We start from the raw sequence: 16,448 nt of genomic DNA, 5'->3' as shown, positions 1-16,448 counted from the left end.
AAGAGTGCAGAGAAAATCTCCAAGCAAGTTGCCAGGACTTGAGGACTTGACTTGTATGGAAAGGTTGAATAAGTGAGGACTTTATTCCCTAGAGCGTAGGAGAATGAGGGAAGCTTTGATAGAGGTATACAAAATTATGAGGGGTATAGATAGGGTAAATGCAAGCAGACTTTTTCCACTGAGGTTGGATAAGACAAGAACTAGAAGTCATGGGTTAAGGGTGAAAGGTGAAATGTTCAAGGGGAACATGAGGGAAATCTTCTTCACTCTGAGGGTGGTGCGAGTGTTGAATGAGCTGCCAACGGAAGTGGTAGATGCGAGTTTGATTTCAATACTTGAGAGAAATTGGATAGGTGAGAGAAATTGGATAGGTAATAGGATTGGAGGGGTATCGAGGGCTATGGTCTGAGCCCAGGTCGATGGGACAAGGCAGGTTAACAGTTCAGCATGGACTAGATGGGCTGAAGGGTCTGTTTCAGTGCTATAGTGTTCTATGACTCTGTGACTACGAAAATAATGCAAATTTATGGTGAGGACTAGGCAGGGCACAATATTAAAACCAAATAGTAATAGAGGCATCTGAACCAGCTTCTCAGTTTTAGCAGCAAAGATGTTTGTGAATATTTTTGCACTTGCCGTTGAAGCTGAAAGTGGAGAATTTGCAGATGGTAGATTCTTATACAGATGGTAGCAAAATACTGAGACATTCTTTCATTAGTGGTAGTTTTTGCACAGGAGCATGTATGCCATTGGATGTCATTCAGTGATTTAAGCAAGATAAAGTCTGAAAGAAAATAAATTAATCCATTTGTACTATTCCAATTTCATTAAAATATATAAAGCTGAAATCCTGGAAGGCTGGCATTAGTTAACAGTGCAAATTCTACACTTTTTGCACAAAAGGGTAGATGAATAGAGTGGGAGGGAGTAGCAGCTTACCATTGGCAAAGGCATAACTGATAGCATTGAGATGATGCATGAACGTTTTAATAAGGGCAAGAGTGCTTTGTGAACTAAGTGCCAAAGAACAGAGAGCTGGGTGAAGGACCCCCATCATCTAGGATATTCCTATTTCGCAATGCTCCTGTCAAGGAAGAGGTACAGGAGCCTGAAGACACACACTGAACCTTTCAAGAATAGCCTCTTCCACTCTGCCATCAGATTTCAGAATGGGCAATGAATCCACCAACAATTCCTCAATATTTTTCCCTCTCTTTTTTCACTACTTATTTCATTTGTTTTTAATATCCACATCTTATTGTTATTTATAAAATGTATAACTATATGTTACAATGTACTTTTGCTGCCGCAAAACAACATTTTATTACATATGCCAGTGACATTAAATATGATCCTGAAAGCCATTGCAAATTTCCTAGGAAATTTTTCTTCCTTGGATTGAAGTGTGCTGTCTGAGTGATGAAGGAAACAAGCAAACATGGCTTTGGTTAAGAGTGGTCAGGAAAGTGAATCAACTTGCTTTCTTTAGAACCAACCAGTGGTTTTCAAGCCAATTGTTTATTGCCGTATTTTATGAAATTGGTTTTCAAAACTTGCCTTGGTGGGGATTGATTTCACAATCTTGGTTGTCGGTTACCAGTCCAGTCAAATCATTGAACTAATGTAAACTAAACTTAATTATTCTCAAGTGAAGGAAATGCATCCAGCATTTTAAACATAACAAGAAGTATTCACTTGCAGCCACAATTCATTCTTCCATACTGATATTTAGTTGGTTCATCAGTGACACCTTTTCTCCCCTAAGGTTGAGTTTAGCTGGTACAAACTCTCACTGCTCGAGATCCAAAGGAATCTCATTATAATAAACAGGGACTTCTGCTAAACTTATGGAATGAGAGAAGAGCTCATTCTAGTTTACTTTTTCCACAGATTATGAACAATTGAGCAAGTTTTTTCCAGGAAAGTGGATGAAGGCAAGGCAATAGATTTTTTGGTTAACTACCTGCAGGTAAAATGTAAATAAGTTTGAAATAGTACAGAAAAAAATGTATAAGAAGGCAAGGTCCCATATGGGAGGTTGGTCAAGAAGGTTCAGTTGATCAGGGTTCAAGATGAGGTAGAAGATTGGATTAGACATTGGCTTTGTGGAAGAAACCAAAGAGTGGTAGTAAACAGTGCCCTGTGACTAGTGGAGAGCCACAGGGATTGGCGCTGGGTCCATTGCTGTTTGTCATCTATATCAATGATCTTAATGATAATGTGGTTAACTGATTCTGCAAATTTGCATTTGACAGTAAGATTGAGGGTGTAGTGGACAGCGAGGGAGGCTATAATGGCTTGCAGAGAGATTTGCATCAGCTGGAAAAATGGGAGGTGATGCACTTTGGTAGGACCATCCAGGGTAGGTCTTACACAGTGAACGGTAAGGTATTGAGAAATGTGATCAAATAAAGGGATCTGGGAAGACAGGTCCATAGCTCATTCATTGAAAGTGGATAGATAGATAGATAGACAGATAGATAGGGTCGCAAAGAAAGCTTTTGGCATATTGGCCTTCTTAAATCAAAGTCTTAATTACAGGAGATGGGATGTTATTTTGATAAGGTATAGATAGGGTAAATGCAAGTAGGCTTTTTCCACTGAAGTTGGGTGGGACTACAATGAAACATCATGGGTTAAGGGTGAAAGGTGAAAAGTTTAAGGGGATCATGAAGGGAAACTTCAATGGAGTGAGAAACATTCAAAGGAGAAATAATAAGTCAGGACTAACATGGAGTGAATGAGGTTAAGAAGAGAAATGAATGATGTATATATATTTATCAGGGGTAAGACATGGTGAACTGCAGGAAACATTTTTTTTCAGAGATGAATAATACTAGAGGATATAGCTTTAAGAAACACAAGAGATTGCAGGTGCTGGAATCTGGAGCAACAAATAATCTCCATGTGCCAAGTCCTGATAGAGGATTTTGTCCAGAGACGTTGAAAAATTCCTTTCCTCCCACAAATACTGTTTGACCCACTAAGACCCTTCAGCAGATTGTCTGCGGCTTGATGTAAATTTAGACTAAGGGGGTAAAGATTTAGACCAGAAGAGGACTTCTTTCAATCAAGGAGTGTCGAGTGCCTGGAATGCACTGGTGGAAGTAGAGTGACTGGCCACATCTAAGAAGAGTTCAGATGAGTACTTCAATCACCTAAACTTAAATCTTAAATTTTGAATTTAAACATAGAGTGTATGGACAAAGTACTGTATGATAGGATTAATATTGATGGATGCCCACCGGTTGGTATTGACATGATGGGCATCGATCAATATTAATCCTATCATACAAATGGCCTGTTTCCATGCTCTATGACTCTATTAAACATGACATGGAATACAAGAATAAGGAGAATCCAGTATTGCAATATAAAAATTAGTTAGACTGTGGTTGGACCACTGTAATAATCTTGGTGGTCATGCTGTAGAAAGGTTAGAGTAAAACAACAGCAGCATGTACGACCCATCGGAAAGATCAGTCAGTGGATCTGAAATAGATGGGCCAAATGCTAGTCTCGAGATTTCAGGCAAACACTTAGAGTAAAAATTGGAATATCTTCAGGATGATATCTCATGCAGTCAAGGAATTCCAGCTGACATATCAGGCCAGCCCTTCCAGTAACCTGGAAGCAGAGTATGTGGCCTGCCTATAACCTTGTGTAAAGATAGTTTCATCAAATCTGAAGATTCCTTTCAATATTTCTGGTCAACACTGTTCACACTGGTAGCAGCTTATTAGGCCAGCTTACCTGTCATAAAACATACCAGTATAGAGCACCCTGTGCTATGACTGGCATGAAACTAGGGAGCCAAGTGCTTCCCAGTCCCTCAGGTAGATTAATATCACAATGAGATAAGGGGTCAGGTGTCCGGAGTTTATTTTTGCTTAAGTCATGTTCAGAAATCAGTGTACATTCAAAAACCAGGTAACTTCACTCACTGCCTCCTCACTCATAAGCACACCTTTCTGTAGACCCTGAGAGAAAGAAACTTCGAATGGGATTCATTGTTTTGAATTGAATTGACTTTATTTCTTACATCCTTCACATACACGAGGAGTGAAAATCTTTACGTTACGTCTCCATCTAAATGTGCAATGTGCAATCATGGTAATTTATAACAATTTATAATAATTTGCCTTATTATCTAACCATTTCTTACATTTCTATCTCTGTTCTGCCTCTGTTATAAGGACATGGGAATTTTATAATGGACTTCTATGATTAGAACTCTGTGATTGTCTTCTATATGTAGAATTATTCCAGAGGTACAACTGAGAAATAATTTGGAGACACAGGAGACTGTAAGATGCTGAATTCTGAAGCAAAAAACAACTTGCTGGAAGAACTCAACAAGTCATCAAAACTTATGCTACAGTTAATGGCAAAGTGAACTCAACCCTTGACAAATTCTATTTGCGTAACATTAAATGGATGAAATTTATTCACAAAAGGTAAAATTTCTAGGTTAGCAACCTTTACCCTTATATTGTTTATTATAGCACTAAGGACAGGGTTAAGTAATCTGCTATGACCTTCAACTGGTTAACTAATCTGCTGCGAGCCAGCTAAGTATGGGCACTAGACGCAATCTGTTAATTAGTTAAGAAGATGTGTTGCAGTGCAATTCCACATCATCACTTGAGCAGTGAAACCGTCACCAACCAGGAGGCCAAACCTTCTGGAGTGAAAAGAAAGATGAAAGGACTGCAGGAAAAATGAGAATATATTATTTTCTATTGCATTTACAGTGATTTTTAACAACACTGGAGTGCGCCTTGCATAGATTTTCTAAACAACCACATAAATGCTGAACTTGAAGATATATTAGTAGTAAAAAGGGCACTCTTCACTTGTTTTCATTCCACTGCATTTAGTGTGTGCTTTTGTGTGTACATCTAACACAAGCATGAGTGAGCAGCTTCAAGTCACTAGCTGTCAAGATCTCTGAGGATGTAATCTGGTCCCAACATATTGATGTAGTTATAAAGAAGGCAAGACAGTGGCTATACTTCATTAGGAGTATGAAGGGATTTGGCATGTCAACAAATACACTCAAAAACTTCTGTAGTTGTACCATGGAGAGCATTCTGACAGGCTGCATCACTGTCTGGTATGGAGGAGCTACTGCACCGGACCAAAAGAAGCTGCAGAAGGTTGTAAATCTACTCAGCTCCACATGGGTACTAACCTACAAAGTACCCAGGACATTTTTAGGGAGCGGAGTCTCAGAAAGGCAGTGTCCATTATTAAGGACCCCCCAGTACCCAGGGCATGACCTTTTCTCACTGTTACCATCAGGTAGGAGACACAGAAGCCTGAAGGCACACACTCAGTGACTCAGGAACAGCTTCTTCCCCTCTGCCATCCAATTCCAAATGGACATTGAATCTTCGGACACTACCTCACTTTTTTTTAATATATAGTATTTCTGTTTTTGCACATATTTTTTCATCTATTCAATATACATAATTGATTTACTTGTTTATTTATTATTATTTTTTTTCTTTTCTCTGCTAGATTATGTATTGCATTGAACTGCTGCTGCCAAGTTAACAAATTTCACGTCACAAGCCCATGATAATAAACCTGATTCTGATATAGAGGCACTAATTGTGGTGTTTTACCCATTAATTTCTGGAGGCCTGGGTATCAACCAGGACAAAGAGCCTGAAGTCCATTATTTTCAACATGAATGTCAAGAATGTATGATGGTATAATGCCTGTTAGAAGACATCTCAGCCATATTGAAGTAGACACAAGAGTCCACTTCCTGCCTGTGACCATTGGATTCTGGGATATCATGAGTGGACAAAATCTGAAACTCCTGTCCTCTCTCAGGATGACAGCTGTCAGTGTCCCATCACTGTCCTCTCTCAGGACGACAGCTGTCATTCTCACATCTCTGTCGTCTCTCAGAATGACAGCTGTCATTCTCACATCCCTGTCCTCTCTCAGGATGACAGCTGTCAGTCTCCCATTCTCCTGTCCTCTCTCAGGAAGACAGCTGTTATTCTCTCATCTCTACCAATTCATTAGTGCCTTCCCTGTTTCTCTCAGGAACAAACTCCTGCCCTCTCTCAGGATGACAGCTGTCATTCTCTCAGCTCTGCCAATTCATCAGTGCCCTCCCTGTTTCCTTCCAGCCCAAAATGTTGATGGTTTTTAACATTAACTCCAATTCTCCTTCCATGGATGCTGGCTGACCTTTGTGTTTCTGGAATGTTCTGCCTTTTTACAACATACCACCCCAATCTGCTATCATACCACTGTAAGCTGAAGCTGGCCTATTTAGCTGCAGATCTACTCATGATTTTCTCTCATGGCCATTAACAACTTCTTCCATTCTATGGGAGTAACCATCCCCCAACATGACTGAGATATGGGGGGGGGGGGTCAACAGAGAATAACCTAGTATGCCACCAAACACAGACAAAAAACAGGTTATAAGGGAGTACACAGGGCGAAAAGATAAAATTGCTTGGTCTTGATAATAATTGGATGTACAAAGATTGTGCAGAAAGGAACACTGAACCAAGTAGTCACAGAGAGGTGACAATGAGAGGATTTAGGCTTCACTACACTTATTAGCTACTGGTGTTTGGCTTCACAAGGCTATTGCTCATCCTCATTTGACATTGCCTCTTGGATTAACCATGGTATTCGTGTTGAGTGAAGTCAAATGTTATTGAAATCAGTCCAGAAGCCGGGTTTTAACTCAACACATTAACAATCCCCACTAATGCTACCCGACCTGGATAGAGCGTTGGCTGATTGGCAGGAAACAGAGAGTGGGAATAAAGGGATCCTATTCTGGTTGGCTGCAGGTTACCAGTGGTGTTCCACAGGGGTCCGTGTTGGGGCCGCTTCTTTTTACGTTGTACATCAACAATTTGGATTATGGAATAGATGGCTTTGTGGCTAAGTTTGCTGACGATACAAAGATAGGTGGATGGGCTGGTAGTGCTGAGGAAACGGAGAGTCTGCAGAGAGACTTGGTTAGATTAGAACAATGGGCAGAGAAGTGGCAAATGAAATACAATGTTGGAAAGTGTATGGTTATGCACTTTGGCAGAAGAAATAAACAGGCAGACTATTATTTAAATAGGGAAAGAATTCAAAGTTCTGAGATGCAACGGGACTTGGGAGTCCTCGTACAGGATACCCTTAAGGTTAACCTCCAGGTTGAGTCGGTAGTGAGGAAGGCGAATGCAATGTTGGCATTCATTTCTAGAGGAATAGAGTATAGGAGCAGGGATGTGATGTTGAGGCTCTATAAGGCGCTGGTAAGATCTCACTTGGAGTACTGTGGGCAGTTTTGGTCTCCTTATTTAAGAAAGGATGTGCTGACGTTGGAGAGGGTACAGAGAAGATTCACTAGAATGATTCCGGGAATGAGAGGGTTAACATATGAGGAACGTTTGTCCGCTCTTGGACTGTATTCTTTGGAGTTTAGGAAAATGAGGGGAGACCTCATAGAAACATTTCGAATGTTGAAAGGCATGGACGGAGTGGATGTGGCAAAGTTGTTTCCCATGATGGGGGAGTCTAGTACGAGAGGGCATGACTTAAGGATTGAAGGGCGCCCATTCAGAACAGAAACGCGAAGAAATTTTTTTAGTCAGAGGGTGGTGAATCTATGGAATTTGTTGCCATGGGCAGCAGTGGAGGCCAAGTCATTGAGTGTATTTAAGGCAGAGATTGATAGGTATCTGAGTAGTCAGGGCATCAAAGGTTATGGTGAGAAGGCGGGACTAAATGGGAGAATGGATCAGCTCATGATAAAATGGCGGAGCAGACTCGATGGGCCGAATAGTTGACTTTTGCTCCTTCGTCTAATGGTCTTATGGACCTGCTGAATTCCACCAGCAGATTGCTGCTCCAGACTCCAGCACGTGCAAACTTTTGCATCTCCATCAGATATTACTGCTACAGTGGCATCTTCAATGTGGTAAATTATTGCCTGAGGCAACTGAAATTGTATTAAATCACCTGCTGTTATCTTATCTGTGTTCTTAAGAATATGAAAACCTGGTGTACATTTGTATCAATCAGCTTGTAGTCTCCATCGACTTAGTTACAGTTACATCATAGAACTGAGAACAGTACAGCAGAGTAAAGACTCCTTGGCCCATGATGTTGTAGTAGCCTAATTAAACCTACTCCATGATCAATCAAATCCATCCCTCCTGCACATGACATTGAGTGTTCATTATATTTTCATGATTAAAAGCAGGGCAATTGACCCAAAATGGTAACATCAGATGGATTATAAATGACGGACTGGGCAATATCAATGTTCAAAGGGACTAGGATGGCCAAGAGTCTCTACAAGCAAACACGTAGCAACAAGAAGTGCCAAAGAAGCCATCTGGTATGTTGGCTTTACTTAGACAGAATCTGAATGTTAGAATAAAGATACCTTACTGAAATTAGGTTAAACAACACCTAGTATTGTATACAGCTTTAATGTTCTTACCTCAAACAGGACACGCCTGCTATTGAGGGAGTGCAGTGATCAGTGAATTGAACCTTGCTGGTAATAAACAAATTCCAGCTCAATAACTTCTGCCGAGCATACTGCCAAGTATTTCCAGCATTTCATGCTTTAGTTAGTAATGAGCGGATGTATGAAAGAAAATAACTCCAGATAATCTGCTTTGTTTATTAAGCAGAAAAAATGGACTGCTTGCCATCTGACACAACTTTATGTGGTCTCTCACTTGTCACACAGTTTAATTAGTGCAAATTAAAAGTTTACAGTAGCCATTGGATAAATCACAATATTTACTTAACCTTCCTTTCTAACATCCAAACAAAACAATGCTGATTATGATTTGGAAATGATTAAATATGTGAAGGTCCTCAGAGGTTATGTGAAATTACTGTAAATATTCCTCCATGAGGAGTGTTATGTCCACAGCCAGAGAACAATAGTACAAACTTTGGAACACAGTACAGTTCCTGATGTTTATGCAGTTTTATTCAGTATTTCATAATTTCAATTGAGAAAACAGAAGAATTTCCATCATGAAATTCTGTGGGGAATATGTCAGAAGGTCCAAATCCAAAACAAAATCTCTTTTCCTTTTGCCCTCATCATCCTTTCCTTGCCCTCTATGAGCAGTAAATTCTTTATGAAAACAGAACAACTTGTCTCAACAAGCCTCTTCAGTATTTTATTGGTTATGAATATTTGATCTTTAAATCTGAATTTACCATTTTCTTTCCATATATATGGACTCATGTTTAAGGACTCTACAACTCATGTTCTTGATACTTAGTGCTTATTTGTTCATTGTTATCATATTATCCTTTCCTTTTTGTATTTCCACAGTTTGTCTTTTGCATGAGTTGCTCATCCGTCTGTGCCATGTGCAAGTTTTCTTTGATTCTATTGTGTTTCTTTGTGAATGCCCACAAGAAGATGAATCTTGAGGTAGTACAGTATACATATGGTGAAATATATGAACTTGGATAATAAATTTAATTTGAACTTTGAATTTTGATAATTTTAATTATCATTTGCATATCAGGTTGCTTGTGTACTTGCTTATGAATCGCTTTATAACACATTTCAACATACAAAATTTGTTAGTAGCTTGACACTGGGGATGCAGAGCTTCTACTTAGCCAGGTTGCAATGTGTAGAACTAGTCTTGAAATGAAAGTCCAGCATTCAGCACAGAGACGGTAAGAAATTTCTCCACCCCACCCAGATGGTAGTAAATGTTTTGAGTTTGCTTTCCCCAGAAGACATTGTTAAGCTAGAAGAAAAAGTGCAGAGTAGACTTACAAGGAATTTGCCAGTAATTGAGGGATTTAGTGAAGGAGATCGGTTGACTGGGTTGGGTCTTTAATCATTCGAGCATAGGAGAATGAGGGGTGGCATTATAGAGATGTAAACAATCCCGAGGAGCATAGATCTCAGGTGAAAGCTCTCTGTCTTTATCCCAGGATTGTGGGATCAAGAACAAGAAGACAAAGGTTTAAGATGAGACGGGAGAGATTTAATAGGATGCTGAGGGACATATTTTTCTCTGTGTATATGGAATGATTTACATATAGAGTGGGTGAGCCGGGTACATTAACAGCATTTAAAAGGCACTTGGATAAGTACATGGATGGGAAAGGTTAGGAGGGTATGGGCCAAAAGTGGGCAAATGTGACTATATTAGGAGGGACTCTTGTTTGGCATGGACCAGTTAGGCCAAAGAGCCTCATCCATGCTTCTTGACTCTATGACTGCAGAGGCTCAGTCACTAAATATATTCAACTCATCAATAGATAGGTTCTTCAAATCAAATCAAATCAAATCATTTAATTATCATTTAACCATGTATGGATACAGCCGAACAAAATCACATTCTGCTGTGGCCAAGGTGCAAAACATACACAACACATTCAAAATAGCAAGGAAGCAAATACAGTCACGCAAAAAAACGCACAAACATACATTATATAGTCAAAGACCCTGAGCAACATGTCCTGCAAATTGATGCTACAGTTCCCAGCAATCTAGCCTGTCATATTATAAGGCCATAAGACAATAAGATATAGAAACAGAATTAGGCCATTTGGCCCATCGAGCCTTCTCTGCCATTTCATCATGGCTGATCCATTCGTCCTCTCAGACTCAATCTCCTGCCTTCTCCTCACATCCCTTCATACCCTAACCAATCAAGAATCTATCAACCTCTGCCTTAACTATACATAAAGGTAGCTGCCTGTAGCAAAGCATTCCACAGATTCACCACACTCTGGCTAAAGAAATCCCTCTTCATTTCCGTTCTGAAAGGATGCAGCTCTATTCTGAGGCCTTGTACTCTGGTCTTAGACTCTCCCACCAAAGGAAACATCCTTCCCACTTCCACTCCATCAAGGCCTTTCACCATTCGATAGGTTTCAATGAGGTCACCCCTCATTCCTCAGCTTATTCTGTTGACTGCAATTTTTCCCTATCAACAGCTTCTCCTCACTTCACATTACCTTTGTTTGTAAACTTCATCTTCAACACTATTATCTGCCTTTCCTATGATACTTCTTGCATTGAGATATAGGCAACTCAGGACACCAGTCACAGCATGCTCAATCTTTTGATTCTTAACTTTGTCTGAAGTCTTACCAACACCCGCCTCCACAAACTTCCCACTAACAGTTCAGGCATGCTGGTTCTCACCCCCTCCTACAACTCTAGTTTAAACCCCGCTGTGCAGCATTAACAAACCTTCCCACTGGGATATTAGTTCCCCTCCAGTTCAGGTGCAAGCTGTCCCTTCTGTACAGGTCCCACCTTCCCTGGAAGAGTGTTCAGTCCAATGATCCAAAAATCTTATGCGCTCCCTCTGACGCCAACTCTTTAGCCATGTATTAAAATATTTAGTCTTCCTAGTTCTAATCTGACTAGCATGTCACGATCCTGGAGGTCCTGCCCTTTAACTTAGCACCTAATTCCCTGAACTCTCTATGCAAAACCTTGTCACTCATCCTACCCATATCATTGGCGCCTACATGGACCACGACCTCTGGCTGTTCACCCTCCCACCTAAGAATGCTGGGCACTCGATCCGAGATATCCCAGTCCCTGGTACCCGGGAGGCAACAGACCATCTGGGAATCTTGTTCTTGCCCACAGAACCTCCTGTCCATTCCCATAACTAACAAATCCCCTATCACCACAACGTGTCTCTTCTTCCCCCCCACCCTTCCCTTCTGAGTCACAGAGCCAGACTCAATGCCAGAGACCTCACCTCTCTAACCTTCCTCTGTTAGGTCAACCCCACCCCACCCCCAATAGTATCCAAAGTGATATACCTGTTAATGAGGGGATAGCCACAGGGGTACTCTGCACTGGCTCCTTAACCCCTTTCCCCTTCCTGACAGTCACCCAGTTTCCTGTGTCCTGCTCCTCTCTATATGTCCTTCTATTACCCCTTCAGCCTCCCAAATGACCTGGAGCTCATCCAGTTCCAGCTCCAACTCTTTAACGCAGATTGGTAGAAGCTGCAGCTGGATGCACTTCTCACAGTTGTAGTCGTCAGGGACACTGGAGGTCTCCCTGCCTTCCCACATCCTGCAAGAGGAGCATTTCACTACCCTGCCTGGAATCTCTACTGTCCTAGCTGAGCAGATATAAAGAAGGGAAGGAAAACAAAATCAAGATTTTATTTCCTTTGCTTTATTTGAGGGGAGCCTCTCTTTGCTGAACCGTCGAAGAGCTAAAGCCTTAAGATCACCACTCTGACTATGTCCACTCAGGTGACGACCGCTGCACTTGCCCCTGCCTTCCTTTAATTTGCTCTTACTAATCAATCCCAAATGTTGATTGGTCACTGGTCCATTAAACTGCCATGACACGCTCCTGCCTTTTATTCTCGAGCAGTAGACCTGATTGAAGGCCCCTCCTCACCAAACTTCCAAAGTCCAGATTTACAGATGGTAAAGCACGCTGTTGATCAGAGGGAAACACCAACGGGAGAGGCTAGCCCCCCACCCAAGCACAGATTCCACACTACACCGCCTCTGATGTCTCCTCACCTGGGCTGCAGCAGCAGGCAAGCCCATAGCTTGAGACTTAGTCCTCACTACAACTGAGGCTGTGCAGTTCCCAAGCTACCTGCCTCACCAGCAAACAAGGGAAACAGGCAGCCTACATTATCAATGGCCAACAGAGTCTTGTGAAGACAAGAGACACATCCAAGACAGTCACTCACGGTTACACTGCATGCCTTCTTCGCTCACCAACTCCGATGCCTTTGAGTAGCAGGCAGCAACATGGTCTGCTTCTGCGAACCTATTCTGGCTCCTCAAATCCACTGGCCAGCAATAGATATTAAGGGAATCGTAAGACCATGAGACATATTAGCTTGAGTAGGCCATTCAGCCCATCAAATCTACTTCATTGTGGCTGATTCATAAACCCTTTCACCTCCATTCTACTCTTTTCTCCCCATAATCTCCGACGTCCTGACTAATCAAGAACTGAGTGGCCTTCACTTTAAATATATACGAGGGGTGATTGATAAGTTTGTGGCCTAAGGTAGAGGGAATCAATTTTAGAAAGCCTAGCACATTTATTTTTCAACATAGTCCCCTCCTACACTTACACACTTAGTCCAGCAGTCGTAGATCATACAGATCTTGAAACTCCAGAAAGTGTCCAGAGATGGGTGATTGATAAGTTCGTGGCCTAAGGTAGAAGGAAATGAGTTATACAGCTCTCGTTACATGCACATGCAGTTCAACTCTTTGAGTGATTATGCAGAAAGTTTGAAGTTAATAACTCATCTCCTTCTACATTAGGCCACAAACTTATCAATCACCCTGATGCATTATTAACTTGAACTGCATATGCCTGTAACGACAGCTGTATAACTCATCTTTTCCTACCTTAGGCCACGAACTTATCAATCACCCCTGATGAGTTATTAACTTGAACTGCATGTGCCTGTAACGAGAGCTGTATAACTCATCTCCTTCTACCTTAGGCCACGAACTTATCAATCACCCCTCGTACTATGACTTGGATTCTACAGCTGTCTGTGGCAATGAATTCCACAGATTCACCTCTCTCTGGCTAAAGGAATTCCTCCTCATCTCCATCCTAAATGGACGTCTTTCTATTTTGAGGCTGGTCCCTCTGGTCCTAAACTCCCCAGCTATATAAAAAAAACATCCTTTCCATATCCACTTTAGCTAGGCATTTCAATATACAATAGTTTTCAATTCTTATTTTTATAAGTTCCAACAAGTACAGGCCCAGGTCCATGAAACATTCCTCATATGTTAACCTTTTCATTCCCAGAATCATTCTCATGAACTTCCTCTGGACCCTCTCCAATGCCAGCACATCTTTTCTCAGATAAGGGGACCAAAACTGCTCACAATACTTCAAGAGCAGTCTGATTGATGCCTTATAAATCCTCAGCATTACATCCCTTTAGGGAATCTTGCATGAGGACTCTCAAGTCCCTATGCATCTCTGATTTTTTTTAATTTTCTCCCTGTTTAGAAAATAATCTATACTTTTATTCCTTCTACTGAGGTGCATAATATTCCATCTGCCACTTCTTTAATTTCATTGTTTACCAACATTGCCACCCAACCTCCTCTGCCTACCTGCTTGTCCTTTCAATGTAATGTATATCCTTGGATGTAAAGTTCCCGATTACGTTCTTCTGTCAGCCACGACTCAGTGATGCCCTTAACATCATATTTGCCAATTTCTAAGTGCATTACAGAATCATCTACCTTATTCCATGTACTATGTACATTCAAATATAATAAATCCAGTCCTGTATTGATTACCCTTTTCAATTTTGCCCCATGTTACACCTCAATGCATGCGACTAACTGCAAATGTGACAGCGGGTTGCAAGCAGGAGTGACAGGGCCGAGGATGGGATGGTTGGTCTAGCAGTAGATGCAGTGTGTAGTGAGACTGTGAAGAAGTACAGGCAGATGACAGTGCAAAATTGAGGTGTCCAAAGCAATATGCTTATTATTGACGGGAAAAGCCACAGGGGTACTCTGCACTGGCTACCTATTCCCTTTCCCTCTCCTGCCAGTCACCAAGTACCCTCCTCCTGCATCTTACAGGTGACTACCTCCCTGTAGCTACAAACCGTCACCTGATAAAACCTTTATTAAAAACGTTTCATCAAAAAGTCAACGTTTATGGGATAATAGATATTTGGAGACGATGGTGTATTCAAGAGCTTGGAGCATTTTTTTTTTACCAGGTATACCATCAAGGATTCCTGGCTTCCAATTCTCAAACCCCAGAATTAAGATTCCCCTTAAAATCCCCCTCATTATCCACATTTTTTTTCCAACTGTGTAGAACATATAACTGCTGTGGAGCCACCTGGTGTTCATGTTGAAAGGCAAGAATAGTTGTGATCTATTCACCATATATTAATTGATGAGTGGCACCTAGTGGTCATTTAATGCAAACAAAATTCAATTTAATTTTAAGCCATCCAAAATTAATTAATTCATTTTGCATAATGTGGGCCGCACTTGCAAACTAGGACATTTATTGCCACTCCTTAATTTTCTTTGGTGGTGGTGGTGGTGAGCCACATTTCTGAATCATTGTGGTCATTAGCAGGGAGATCCAGAGTAATGAGATGATTTAGTTGAGACATCCAATGTAGGAGGAAGATTGAGTAGCATCTCCCTACTCAATAATGGTGTGACTGAGTTGGCAGATACTGAATTTATCCTCAGCCATGATGAAGAACTGTTGATATATTTCCAAGATCAAGTTGCATGTGTGACTTTCCTGCAAAACCAGGAGATGATGATGTGCCTCTGTACCTGGTGTCCTTGCTCTTCCAGTTATTAAACATCAGCATAACAAATGATTAACAAGTGGAGCAGTCACTTGTGTTTCCATTAAAATAGATAGGGTCGCAGAGAGTGGCTTTGGCACTTTGGCCTTAAGTACAGAAGTTAGGATGCTCCATCAAAGTTGTATGAGAATTTGTTGAGTCCAAATTTGCAGTACTGTGTGAATTTCTGGTCACCTATCTACAAGAAAGATAGCAATTGGATTTAAATAGTACAGAGAAAATTTGTAAGTATGTTTTTGTCAATTGAGTTTTAGGAAAAAGTTGAATAAGATAGAACTTTAATTCTAGCAGCACAGGAGACTGAGGGGCAATTTGATGGAGGTATATGCAATTATGAGGGCGTAGTTAGGGTAAGTGTAAGCAGTCTTTTTCCATTGGATTTGGGAGAGACTAGAACTAGCAATCATAGGTTAAAGGTGTGTTTTCAGGCCAATCAGGCGATCCAGCACTTTGCTGTCTCCTGGAGGGTTCCACAAGGCTGCGAGCAAAGTGTGCGGCATGTCAGGAGGTCAGGAGGCCAGGAAATGAGGAGCGGCTCCATCTCCCGCCGATATTGCCAATTAAAGCGCTGAGGAAGATTGAAATCGTTGAGGTGAATGCGGAAAGCAAGCAAGCGTTCAGTGCCGTCTACCAGCCTTTCACTCGCTGCTGCTGAAGGAAGGTGACGGTCTCTTTCTCCCTCTCCCTTGCCGCTCCTGAGGGAAGGTCCTTGCATTCAAATAATCACTCTCTTCCTCAATGCTGCCAGAGGATGGTGCTGAAGCAAAGTTTAATCCAACTCGGTTTGTGGATTATCGACTCTAATTCAAGTATGCTGTGTTTCTAGTTTTTCTGGTCACTCCCTTTTATGTTGCTAGTTTGGGCAATTTTGAATCGGAGCAGCCTGAAGATGACCAACCCTGACCTGAACTGAACTGAACATGCCTTTTGATTTTGTGTTTTATATTTGGTGTTTTTTGCTCATTTTCCTTCATGGCCGTTTGCTCAATTTGTTTAGATTTTGCATGTGGGAAGGGGGGGGGTTGATGATTTTTTTCTTGTTTCATGGCTGTCTGTGAGGAAGACGAATCTCAGGGTTGTATACTGCAT

This window comes from Mobula hypostoma, chromosome 3, assembly GCF_963921235.1.
Source record: "Mobula hypostoma chromosome 3, sMobHyp1.1, whole genome shotgun sequence".
NCBI lineage: Eukaryota > Metazoa > Chordata > Chondrichthyes > Myliobatiformes > Myliobatidae > Mobula > Mobula hypostoma.
Note: the sequence above shows the minus strand (reverse complement) of the source record.